The 13,816-nt window shown below is 42.4% G+C and overlaps 1 protein-coding gene across 1 annotated transcript in view; it reads right to left on the reverse strand.

Annotated features, from left to right (window-relative positions):
* LOC119161151 (uncharacterized) overlaps window positions 1-13,816 on the reverse strand; it is a 29,335-nt gene that overhangs the window by 1,591 nt on the left and 13,928 nt on the right. The window lies entirely within an intron of this gene.

Genomic DNA, 13,816 nt, shown 5'->3' on the forward strand with positions numbered 1-13,816 from the left:
ACTGCTTTCTTGTGAGCATCTCAGATTGTCGCGGCACCTGGTGGATCAGATATCAACCATGTTTTCTTTCTATGCAGCCTCTGAAATCCACTTCAGCAGTGCCATGAAAAACAATATATACCCAAGGAATATACACCCGGCCATACGAACGCCGAGATGCGAGTGCCACCACCGGGCACTTAAGTTTTGGATTAAAGCAGCCTTCATTCCCGCACCTTAATCCGTACACCAACTTTCTGCAATCTGACGAGCTTAACAGACGTGAAATGACAAAATGGCCAGAATGAAGCCTAACGTATCGCACGATGCCCTTACACGTTGGCGTACGAAAATTCTGAATTCACTCGTGAGGTCCGAGCGAAGCTTGTATTAAACACGCCATTGGTATTAGAGTGGCAGAAATGGATGAAAAGAAAAACGCAATGAGGCTAACCTAGTACAAGTGACCAGTATGATACCCTGAGCAGGGAAATAGTGGTCGTAAAGGAGACAGAAAGAGAAATCAAATAAAAACGAGAAACAAAGTACCGAAATGAGCTTCAACATTTGAACTCAGATGTCTGAAACTCGCTTGAAAAAAGTATTTTTTCTGTAAGTCTTTTATTTGAAGGCACCCTCTTGAAGTGTTCAAGTTTTCTTTCTAAGTACGTTAAACATCTCACATTATGTTTTCTTGCCAAGCGAGTTGTCTTACCACAAAGAGTCAGCTGCTACAAGCTACTCAAAACTGTCAATATAGCCGGCTAGCAATCAAATATTTGATGGTTGGTCTTGCTCTGTAGCCTTACTATGCCTCCAAATAAAACTTTGTGCTGCACGAGTTGGCTCATACTTGCAAAGAAAAAAATTGTGGCGCACAAACTTCACAATGGCACAGAGGACATGGACCACGGCGAATAAAAAAAAAATGCTTTTGTCCGTGCCTTCTGCGTGCTCATGTAGTTTATGCACAATCCTTTTTTTCCTTACAATGCCGTATCCTCTTATACACATAATCAGGGGATACTTATAAATCCGCTAATGCGTTTCGCGCTTAACCTATAGTTGTTTATCAAACTATTTAGCGCCCCTTGATGAACACACAGACTTGTTAAACTTTTATCTGACTTCTCACTCGTGTAAGCTACTCGGACACATAGTTTACAAACATATCACGAGTTACTTGGAAACCAATTGTACACTAAGCGACTGTTAGTGTGGTTTTCGTCATGGTGATCACGCAGTAACTCAGTTAGTGGAATTCACCCACGACATAACCAAACGACAATATCTTGGTACGCAAGTTGACGCAAGTTTAATAAATCTGTCCAAAGCTCTCCACACTGTCAGGCAACATAAACTACTACTTGAGCTTAGTCTCATTTTTAATAATCTTAAACTAATCAACTGAATTGCCAGTTTTGGGATAAATCACTCCAAATATGTACACTACAATGCTTCTGACTCCCCTGTTGCGAATCTATCTTCAGGCGTGCCACAGAGTACAGTCCTTGGCTCAATTCCATTTCTACTTAACATAAATGACTTGCCACAAAACATAACCTCTGAGATGGGTATATATGACAACAATTGCGTTATTGACCACACTATTAACTCTCGTGACGACCAAACAGTTCCTAACGACGTGTTTTCCCACTTTTGATTTATAGTGCAATATACCTGGCAAATGAGTATAAACTTCACCAAAGCTGTTTCAATGACATTCACTAGGCGTTTAGCTACCTCCGTTTTCTCGTACTCTTTCCATAATTATTTTAGACTGAAAGTACCAGAATACAAGGATCCAGGACTTATATTTACGGGCAACGTACTTTAGAGCAAACATATTCAAATACAATGTAATGTATCGTTAAAAAACTGCATTATATCCAGCGCACCTTTCGAGCAACTCCTCAAGAAACCGAACGGCTCACATAAAGAAAAAACACTAATACGTCCAGTCCTATAGAATATGCATATATTGTTTTGAGTTCATTTCGTTCGAACGATATTACAAGGACTGAGTCTGTTAAAAAAAGCTATTTGTTTTATATAACATTGGTACGATAGGCACTTTTCACCCTCTTCCAAACTCTCTAATCTCAATCTGAATACTCTGGCAACACGTCACCGCAACTAAAGTTTAAAGTTGTAACATGCCTTGATTGAGTCCCCACGCTGTGCCAACTTAAACCAGTACTTTCAGTTTGCTCAAGTTCCGCCAAGGTGGTCTAGTGTCTAAGGTTCTCGACTGCTGGCCTGGAGGTCGTGGGATCGAATCCCGGCGGTGGCGGCTGGATTTTCAATGGTGGCTAAACTTCTGTCGGCCCGTGTGATCATGTTTGGGTGCTCGGGAAAGAACCCCAGGTGGCCGAAATTTCCCGAGCCCATCACTGCGGCGTCTCTCATACTCATGGTTTTGGGACGTCGAACCTCACATATCAATCAATTAATCAACCAGTTTGCTCAACCTTCCTGTAATCATACCTCGCCTATTCTTATCCTTTTCCAGTTTAGATATAGAACAGATTTGTACAAGTACAGCTACTTTCCCGCAACAGTTGAGCGTTGGAATGATTTCCGTTGGTTGGTTCGCGCTTTGCAAATGACCAAATTTTCCCAATTTTGAACGTGATGCTTTCTCGCCACTGCTGCCATAGCTCATGACTGTCTGTGGTATGCACAAATAAAGATAATTATTCTGTAAAATATCAGCCAAGACATAACTTTTGGACAATATTGTGATCGCCATCAACCACGCTATCCTCATACAAACATGATATTGCACGGTTATTGGTGTATATTACACTACTCCGTAAAACAACAAAATGTGCGAGGTGGTCGATGAGTTCAATCGGTAATCTACAAGGAACGTAAGTCGTAGCAAAAAAAAAAATAGAGCGAGAGCGAAAAAAAAAAAAAGAACTGCAGCGTGGAAGGGGCTCCGCCAGCGCGTGTTTCGAGCGAACACAGGGGTCGTATACTTAAAATAAAATGCCGGTGAGCACAATCACGCGACTGATCACGTGACTGATTGTTCAGCCAGTTTATGGAAGCAACTTTAAACACTTTACACACTATTTCGCCTCCCTGAGTCCACAAAGAACGCATAGGCAACGCCTACTAAACCTATATTATTTCTTCTGTGCAAGCACAAAATTTGAGTTCATTACTCGGGACTCGCGCTAAAACCGCCCTTTGCTATGCCTTGCGCAACGTTGATTAATGAGCCTTCCTATCTCTACCATCTTTTTTGTGAGAGCGATAACGCACGCAGAAAGTGCCCGTCGAGTCACCATTCGAAAGAAAGCGGCGGTTCATTTGTCTCGACTCTGACGTTTGCCGAGATTTGCGCTTTGAATACGTAGGCTCTCGTTCAGAAGCCGGCACTCCGGAGCGGTTCTTACTGGTTATATATCACTTGTTTTTACCTTTTCCTTCGTAAATACTTGCCAGAAATACGACAATCGAAGTGGCTGAGGAAGTGGCAATCGTTTATTCAAGTGAGAAAAAATTAAGGGAAATCGGTTTTCAGACTGAGCAAGCATGTGTGTGCCCGGAAATCATATATCGCGATACAGTTTATCGAACCAGAGCATACTTCCCCAAAGCGTGCGCATGTTAACGACGGGGTTTGCAAGCAACTCGAAAAAAGGGGGCCTTGTCTTGTTATTGCGGTCTCTGTGATATTTCGAAAATGCGACATGAATTCACGAAGCGGGGCCAGTTGTCGCTTGACCTGCCAACTTCTCGTCATTTGCCCACTAGTTGTGTAGGTGCTTTGTTTTATACTTCTGTAAACAGTGTGAGATTTATCCCGTGGCAAACGCCGTATTTATTTATTTTTTTTCGTGAAATATAGCTCCACCTTCCTTTATAGTAGCGGTAAATCAGATCTCGGGAACTTCGCGAAATGAAGCGAGTGTCGACGACAGAAAAGAAGGTGTCCCACGTACTGTTTAAGAAAGTTTTAAAATATGGTTGGTGCACGTATTCCGGAGAAGAAACTTTACAGCTTCAATAAGTGTACCTTGATCTAAGAGTCGCACTTCGCCTCGACACTTTTTTGGTGTCGGTATACATGGAAATAAACACAGATGTGTACATCTGTAGCGGAAAAAGATTTACCGCCATGTGTTCGCATTCAACAAGTACTCATTATGTGCTACATTTCAAAAGAGATGGAAAGGGAGCACACACACTCGCGTAAAATACTTTCGTTGCATCAATTCTTAGTACGATCGCAAAGCAGTGTGTGAAGTGAGCTTTTCTGTGTAGCCACAAATTTTCGCAGTCATTTTCTTCCCCGCATTAGGCACTGCAATGCTGTGAAGCTTTGTTAAGGGGGAAAATAGGCACGCGTTTAACTCCGTGCGGTCCACTATCGCTGTCTAATTATACAAAAAGTTGCCACTGTCCAGCCTCCTTCTTTTTTATGTTTCACATGCAAATGCATGATATTCTGTGCTTCCGTCAATGCTTATAGGTGTGGAACACTAGCGTCTATTTCACAAAAATGTTTCATACTTCCACGTATGTACACATAGGCATAAGCACAAGGTCGACAAATAGGGTAAGGGGGGTGGGGGTGCACCTCCTTCAGGCTCAAGGTCAGCCCCCCATACAGTGACATAATTGGGATGAAGGGGGCCGCTTCGATGAAGCTTTGCCTCCCCTTGGAGGCGAACTCTGCCCCACCAATGTATGCGCGCATTCATTCGAAACACCACTCATCATTTAAGTGATTATTGTGACATCATTATGCAGTTCCTTTGATTTGAAGCACACAAGGTTGTGAAGTATCTGTGCCATCCCACGGACGTTTTAATGAGATCTGGCGAAACGGTTAGATCATCAATATCATCATCAGCAGCAGCAGCAGCGGCAACAGCATCATCATCATCAGCAGCAGCTTCACTACGCCCACTACAGGGCAAAGGCCTCTCCCATGATCCGCCAATCAACTCGTTATTGTGCTTTCTGCTTCCACGTTATACCTGCCAACTCTATCTGTCTCCCATTCATGCGTTTGCCTCCTCTAAGAATCCAGTCAGTTACCCTTTATGACCAGTGGTTATCCTGCCTACATGCTACGCAGCCGACTCATGTCCATTTCTTCATCTTGATTTCAACTATATCCTTAACCTCAGTTTGTTCCTTGGCCCATTCTGCTCTCTGTTTGTCTGTTAAGGTTACACCTATCATTTTATTATAACGTCGTCCTCAATTCAAGCTGAACCCTCTTTGTCAACCTACAGGTGTCTAGGTAAATACCGGCAAGATGCACCTGTTATATACTTTCCACATGAGAGTTAGTGGCAGATTAGCATTCATGATTTGAGAATGCTTACCGAATGTGATCCAACCAATCCTTATTCTTCTAGCTATTTCACTCTTATGGTCTGGCTCCACGGTTGATACCTGTCCTATGTAGACATATTCCTTTAAAACTTCCAGCGTCTCTCCACATATCGCAAAGGGCGGTTTTCTCTCGAGACAGCGAGATATTAGTTTAGTTTTGTGCATATTAGTTTTCAGACCTGCTTTTCTGCTTTCCATGTCCAGTTCAGTAACCATGAGCTGTAATTCATCCGTTTAGATGAAGCATTTAGATATAACGCATCGAAACTAAGCCATTAATTGCAGTAGTTACGCTTTTACCTAAGAAAGCGTGCAATCCCGTAAAACGTATTTGTTAGCTGATTTCGCAACTGAGAAGCTATACGCCGAAATGTAAACAGCAGCTGTTTTCGATACAAAGTTTTTGACGTATACGCAGAGCTAACACAATGACTAATGTTCCAGTTTTATCGGTATCGGAATGCAAAACGGGACGACAGCCGTAAGCAGAGTAAAAGTGCTGTTGTTGAAAGACTTCTTGTAGCGCTTTTAGGATGTAGTCCAAACCTGTTACCTAGACAACAAATATAAAAAGGCAACTAACAAGAAAAAAAACTTACAAGGTGTTTGAGCTTTTCACATGTCCCGAATACTGGGCGCCAATATCGGTTTCAAGCAACATGCTCGCTCGTAGCGATTCCTGGGCAGAAGTGAGATTGCTCTGGACGTTAGCATTTATTGTCCTTCTCGAGTCTTTACAAATTAAGAAACTACATTGAACTCTGCCCTCTTTTTGTTTATTTGTCTTTTTCTTTTGCGAATTTCAAACCGGGCTAAGCCTTGACTTTTTTGTTCGTACCGATTGTCTCGAATCACCCTCGCCACTCACTCGGCGATATCGCAAGTTGGATCGTGCTCGGTTTCATCGCTCGTTTGGCGTGCCAAGTGTAAATGCGGGAAAGATAAGAGATTTTATGCAGCGTGCTATGAACGGAGGCCACCGTGAGCTGCGTCGAGTATAGGTCGACGGTGCATTAGACAAAGTTGGCTAAATCAAGCGTCACATGTTTTGTGCGCTCTTTTGTGTCTTAACTCACGGATTGCCAGTTCCGCGAAGATTTGTCAAATTTCCTAATGACAACGGGTGAGTAGAAGTATTTCTGTCCATTATTTGACCGGGTATTTTACCTGGTTTGCATGAGAAAACCCAGTTCTTTGCAAGTCTGACTGGACTGACATATGCGCTAGACTAGTATACTCATTACCACGGTTTTATTGTTGCTGGAAAAATACATTTACAGAAAAGCCTGAATGCATGCTCGTTCATCTAGATAGTTTATTCATCCTTTAATACTGGCATATAGTGAAAACAATGTGAAGCTATTATAGGCTCCTGCCTGTTCAATGAAATGCATGCATGTGGCCAGTTTGAAAGCTTGTGGGTGTTTACTCACCATACTGTCCCTGTAATGCATGTGATGAACTCAGCGGTTTGAGAAAGCTTTTAATACGGAATGTCGCTGCAGCTGACGTTTTGGCAAGCGAACTTATCTTGGTCAAGGCAATACTGCTGCTGTGACAAAGACCATTAGGTCATTTTGATGAAGCATAACCTCCAGCAAGGGGGCGTAGGCACAATTTATTTTCAAGTGAGGGGCAGGGGGGGGGGGGTCACTTTCTTGATTCAGAGTAGGGCCTGGCCGGGAGATCTAGTTGGCTGCCATTTTTTGGGCTCTGTATGTCATGGTGAAAAACACATTAAGAAGGGGGATGGCATGGGCGTGGTTTGCCACCCCAGTCTACGCCGCTGTCTCGTGCGGCATTCCCTGTTGAACGATTTTTCAACCCTTACTTCTCCGTATTTATCTGAACTTTGGTCTTGTGTTATATTCAAGTTTTCTTGAGGAAAAAACGCACGTGCGTCATCATAGCTGACGTGATTGTGACAAGTACGATGTGGCCTGCTCGTAATCGCTAACATTTCTTGCACTTGTTCGGATTCCCTGGGACCAACGTTTGCTCATTATGTGTTTACTTAAGTTGTGAATTAAAGCTGCTTCCTCAGAACGGCACTTTCACACTGCGCGTATTTCTCTGCTCCTTAATATGAAACACATGATTAAAAAAAGTTATGTTTACTCGTGTTGATCAAATTGTTTTCTTGTTGAAAAGCAGACAGCTTATGTTTGTTCCCTTCCAACACCCGGAAAAAATTTTATTAATAAATAACTAAATTTAACGAATGGCCGCGTCACCGAAGCGGACCTGTGACGAACCCCTTCTGCTTGCATGCGAAGTGGGAAATGAGAGCTTTTGTGGCAACCCTCCTCCTCTCTAGCTCACGCCCTTTCCATCTTTTGTTAATCTCGCCAGCGACATGATAAAAGAAATGATTTGTCTCCGAATTATTTGTAGTTGGATATCCGCCAGGGGGCCGCCAGCCGTCGAAGCAGCGCAGATGCAGTGCATCATCATGCAAGAGTGCTTCTCACATACAGGAAAATTCTGCCCCCCGCTTCGCCTTTGAAAGTTGAACGTGATGGCGTAGTCGAGTCCCGATTGCGCAACGTTCTCATTCGTTAGCCAGGCTTCGCTACTCGGAGGACGCCACAACTACGTTGCGCGGAAAGGAAAATTTCGTCGTTTTCAACTGTACCAGAATGCCTACTGCCAATATAGATGTTACTGATGGTGATGACTAATTAGACCTGAATCGATTTGCTATGAGGGGGTTTCAAACCTTCTACAAGTTGTGCAATTCCGTTCCGATGTGAAACATGAGGCAATTTTACGCTTGTGCCACCTCGGTCCACCTCGTTGTACCAAGGAATAGGGTACTCGGCTGCTCACCCAAAAGCCACATGTTCAATCCCGCCCGCGGTGGTCCCATTTCGATGGATGCGAAATGGCAGACGCCCATATACTGTGGTATGTCAGTGCACGTCATAGAACACCAGATGGTCGAATTTTTCAGAGCTCTGCACTACAGCATCTCTCATAATAATGTTCTAGTTTTGAGATGTAAAACCCCATATATTAAAATAATACGGCATATTATTGCGTTTGTGCCACACAATTCTACATATGGCACCGCGGCTCTTCACGCTGCCTCACGGCAGTATAAGATATTTTTTCATTCATTCTGACGAGGACTGCGATGCGGGCTTCTTGCTTTAGGAAAGCTTTCGTGCGATACAAGGAAAGTTACCGAACACATTCTCACGTGCTGGCGTGGCTCTAACGTAAAGCAGCTGCTTGCCTTGTTAAAGGCCCAGGTTCAATTCCAGCTGGAAGCTACACTCTTCTTCATTTCTTTCCGGATTTAATTATCACTCACGGACAACGCCGACGTTTCGCTCACAACCAATGACGCTAACGCCGACAGCTGAATTTAATGAGCTGATCGACGCTGACTCCTTAACAAATGGACATTTACATCGCCAGCATGTTCTACAACATGGGGCAGTCATCCATCACACTGAACGGGCATGGTGCCCCTCCCCACATCGCACGTGCACATGCTCTCATTCAACTCCTTTCGTGCAGGCAAAGCACGCAATATTCTTAGCTGCGCGTCAATATAGTCCCTAAAGAAAACATTACCGAGGATTTTACACTCGATAGTACAATAGAGAGACCTTATCTAGACAATTCCGCTGTTAAGGCCACCGCTCTGGTAGAGTTCTATCGAAGTCGAGGAATGTGCTCTTTCAGTTTGTGTGGCTTAAATAGCGCGTTCACTGTGCTGTCTCTGCTGAGAAGCAAGAGCAGTACGTACTAGTATGTAGCTGCGATTCTGTATGCGGATTTTGAATGTTGTGTACCACGGGATTTTGATAACTGTAGAAACGGGCTAGTTAAGTGCTTGTTCTCGTTAACACCACAAAAAATAAAAGGACAGAATGGCGTAAGTGTTGTGCTATGTATCTAAGTATAGCCTTGTGTTTGCTACCAAATATGCGATGTCGACTTTTGTGAAAGGGAAGAGGAGAAGCCGGCGCTACGCATTTACACCAACCTCTCGTTATATGCGTTTAATAAAAAAGAAGTAAAAAATGCTACATGATAAGTGCTGAAACATCAGATTTCAGATTGAAGGCTGCATGACATGTCCAATGCGAGTTCTGTAGTGCTGAGTTTATGCCACTAAGAAAGAACGAATGTGTGCCATATGCCTTCCTATCTTTTTTTTTTTTTTGCACATGAGTGGCCTGCACTCAGCTTAGCGATGTTTCGGTTTGCAGAATGTCGGATAGATTCGGCTTCAGATGTTATAATTACTGGGACCTGTATTGTAGCATAATACTCGATAATCTGCACTGCTTGATACAGAGCGCAAATACGGCAGAGTGAGCTGCGTTGACGAAGGTGCGGAAATATTCCACTTTTCTTCACAGATGGCGCATTGCGTGAACCTTCGATGCCAGATGTCTAAGTCAATGTTAAATAAAAAAGCGAACAAGCTGTGAGAGCAGGGGTTGGCCAGAGCAGCAGGTGCGTGTAGTATATTTAGTCAGCTTTCGGAATGCAAAAAACGGATGTTTCTTGCTCAACCTTCATTTTACGTTGTTATTTTTTTTCAACTTGCTTGATGTCCTTCGACAGCTATAAAGCGCATAAATGTAGAGGTGAATTTTCTTTTTCTTTAAGCCACTCAGACGAAAAAAAACGACCATAACAAAGCGTGTCTTCCCGCTTTAGTTATGTGTTTTCTCAAAACAATGGTCGATAAAATCAAGACAAGATTACAGTCACTCAACCAAAGGACCAAGAAAGATTTTGTACAGGCTACGCAACAATAAAAACCATACTCAAACGAATGGGCGCGAAATACAACCAACCTCTATATACATTGGCTTCATATATAGATAACGGGAAGGAATTTGATCTGGTCGAGATATATCAGCACTCACGCAGGCACTGCGGAATCATGCAGAGCATCAACGAAGACTATATTGTCACGGGCTAAGTAGATCCCTGAGGATGACGACGACGAAGCGCTGAACGTGAACGAGCTCGGACTGCAGCAGCGTTGTACGCATTAGCTCGCCAGTATATTTGCCAGTACGCATTTGCTCGCCAGTGTGTACTTTATTCCCCTTAGCATCATAAACTAACTGCAAGAAGTAGAGTGGATTCACAGCCATCATACTCCTCCATAAATAAAGCGATAGGGTCCCAATAAAGAAGTGTGTAAGGCAGGAAGACGGTATCTCTCCCATGCCACACAATTTGTTTACACCGCACACCGCACACCACACACCGCACACCGCACATCGCTGTTTACAAGACAGAGCCCTAGATTGGAAAGAGCTAGCGGAACGAGTTAATAGAGAACATCTCACTAACCTACGATTCCCTGATGACGTTGCAGTGATGAGTAAATCATCGGACCAATTACAGTTCATTATTCTTCAATTGCACCCGTAATGCAGAAGATTGGGTCTGAAAAACTCATGTTCACAAAAAACAAAGTAATTTGCAACAGTCTCGGCAGAGAACAGCGCTTTCCGGTGGGTAGGTAGCAAGACACAGCTAGTTTTAAAAGAATATTGTCTACTTAGGACAGTTAGTAACAGCGAATCTGTACCATGAGAGTGAAATAACTAGAATAATAGGTATTCTCAAATCATGAATAGTAGTACTATTTCTTCATCAAAGTCTATGTTTTTCTGATCCACATCCCCTCGGGAAATAGTGAATTTCATCAACAAGTTAAAAAAATGATGTATCTTTATGTCACGACGATATAAGAGCAGTTCCCATGAGTACCTTGCGCCTTTCATATCTGACGTATTGGCTTATTTTGCTAACTTAATGTTTACTACAGGTGTGTTTCCGAATGACCCGAAAATTGCCGTGGTCTGCCCAATATACAAAGGTGGTAACAGAATGGACATGTCAAACTACCAACCAATTTCTGTGGTGCCCGTATTTTTGAAATGATTTGAAGGAGTCAGAAATTGCAGGGCTCGAATGTTTTGCAACTAAGCACAACATAATATCTGTTTGCCAGTACGGTTTTCTGAAACAAAAAGTCCACAGAGCAAGCGCTGCTTGTTATTAAAAATAAAATAATTGAAAACATAGAACACAAGCTTTACACCTTTGGTCTGTTCTTAGATTTTCGAAAGGCATTTCACTGCGCACAAGACAAAATCTTATAACAAAAGGTAAATTATTGCGGTGCGCGTGATAGTACACTCAACTTAAGGCAAGATTACTTATTTCATAGAATGCAGTACGCACGAGTGAACGACATTACATCTAACCAACTAACAGTCACTTGTGGAGTACCTCAAGGCTCAATACTAGGACCCCGATTGTTTTTAATATATATATCATTGATATAACCAAACTACCAGGTTCTCATGACATGATCATGTCTGCTGACGATACAAATGTGTTTTTAGAGCAAAATCTATTGTACAATCACAGGCTATGGTAAGTGGGTACTTGGGTAACCTGCAATCATGTCAAATCCTACATGTTTTCTTTAAATTTAACAAAAGCAGCAATATTATTTTAGACCGATTAATACTGCAGATTTCTTTAATGTCAACATTCAGTTTGGACACGTAAAAATACACGAGGTTGATTCTATGAAATTTCTCGGTGTCTGGTTCCACCAGAACCTTTCCTGGAACACGAATGTCTCAAAATTAGCGTCGGAAATAAGCCGAAGTGTTGGCCGCCTCTACAAGGTGACTATAGTCTTGTACCCGTATGGTTGAGACTACAGATGTATTATGCGCTTGTATATTCTAAACTATCCTATTGTATTCTGGTCTGGGGAACAACTACGACTACTATTTATCAGAAACTACAAGTTCTTCAAAAGGGAGTTTTGCGGTGCATTTATTTTTACGGTGGCAGTCCCCAGGATCTTCCCACTTCACCATAGTTTCGTCAATATATGCTTTGCCTAAAGTCTATTCTGCTCAAATCAGGTATATTTAAAATCTAGTCAAATCAAGTCAAATCAAGACTATTTTTCTCGTCTGCTGCAGCATATTAAAGTCAAGCATTTACATACTCAAAGCATTAATTTGACTAATAGTACATACCATTTTCAAAAACAAAGCCTGTGGGTCCCTAAGACGCATACTCACTATGGCAAACATAAATTAACTTATCAGGTAACTGTGGCTATGAATAAAATGTCTACAAGTGTTAATTTTGTAGTTTCAATGAAAATATTAAAAAAGTAATGAATGAATGAATGAAGGAATGAATGAATGAATGAATGAATAAATGAATGAATGAATGAATGAATAAATGAATGAATGAATGAATGAATGAATGAATTTTATTTAAAGTCCGGCAGTTTTACCGGGCGAGGTGGGGGAAGAGGGGATTAACCTCTGTCCCTTCGCACTCTCCGTTGATTACGATGGCGGTGCCTCTGGTCGCTCGAAACAAAGAAATATTTACTCGACACTGGTCTCTGGTAGGTATAACATTTTCACTGCTATATGCTTAAGAACAGTTTGTTTTGTTATACTTGCAAGTGTAGCTGATATATTTATATATTATGTCATGTATGTAGTTATAGTGTTTTGTTAACTGTCGCCATAGTGTACAATGGAGCTGAGGGCTTTGTCAGGCACCCCAGCTTTTAGCCCCAGCTTCTTTCTTTGCATGGAAGGAAATAAACTTCACTTAACACTATCCTTCAAGAGAAAGATTTATAATAGCTGCATCTTACCGCCACTCACGACGGAGCCGAAACCTGAAGGCCTACAAAAAGGGTTCAGCTTGAATTGAGCATAACGCAGCGAGTGATGGAAATGAAAATGATGCGCGTAACCTTGAGAGACAAGAAGAGAGCAGAGTGGGTCAGGAACAAGCCTGGCTTAAGGATATGATTGTTGAAATCGAGGAGAAGAAATGGATATGGGCCGGGCTTGTATAGCACGTAGGCAGGTTAACCGCTGGCCATTAAGGGTAACTAACTGACATGCCTGCAGAAAGCACAGGAGTGGGTTTATTGACGAAACATGGGAAAGGCATTTGTTCTGTAGTGGGCGTAGTTAGGCTGATGATGCTGCTGCTGCTGCTGCTGCTGCTGCTGCTGATGATGATGATGATGATGATGATGATGATGATGATGATGATGATGATGATGAAATAACCTTAGAGTGGCAAAATATTAGGTTAATAAAATATTTGGTATATATTACCAACAAATATTAAAAGAATTCGTGACATACCTCACACTTCTTTGAAGAACGTCAAAGTTTTGCGTGCTGACGGGGTCGTGTGTTTCATATGTTAGGTGATTGTAGCTGCAGCCGGAGGTTTGTCGTTTTTGGAGCTTTCTCAAACTAAAACTTAGATTTATCGGTAATGAGGAGCTTGTAACACTTTAGCAATCACGCGCTACGGCGAACGACATGCCGCGTTGTGACTAGTGGCCGCTAGCAACACAAAGCAAAAAAAAAATGCGAGGCCCAAATTTTTTTGCCAGTACCCCTTTAAAGCGTGGCTATTAGGC

The sequence above is a fragment of the Rhipicephalus microplus genome, chromosome 3 (genome assembly GCF_043290135.1).
Source record: "Rhipicephalus microplus isolate Deutch F79 chromosome 3, USDA_Rmic, whole genome shotgun sequence".
Lineage (NCBI taxonomy): Eukaryota > Metazoa > Arthropoda > Arachnida > Ixodida > Ixodidae > Rhipicephalus > Rhipicephalus microplus.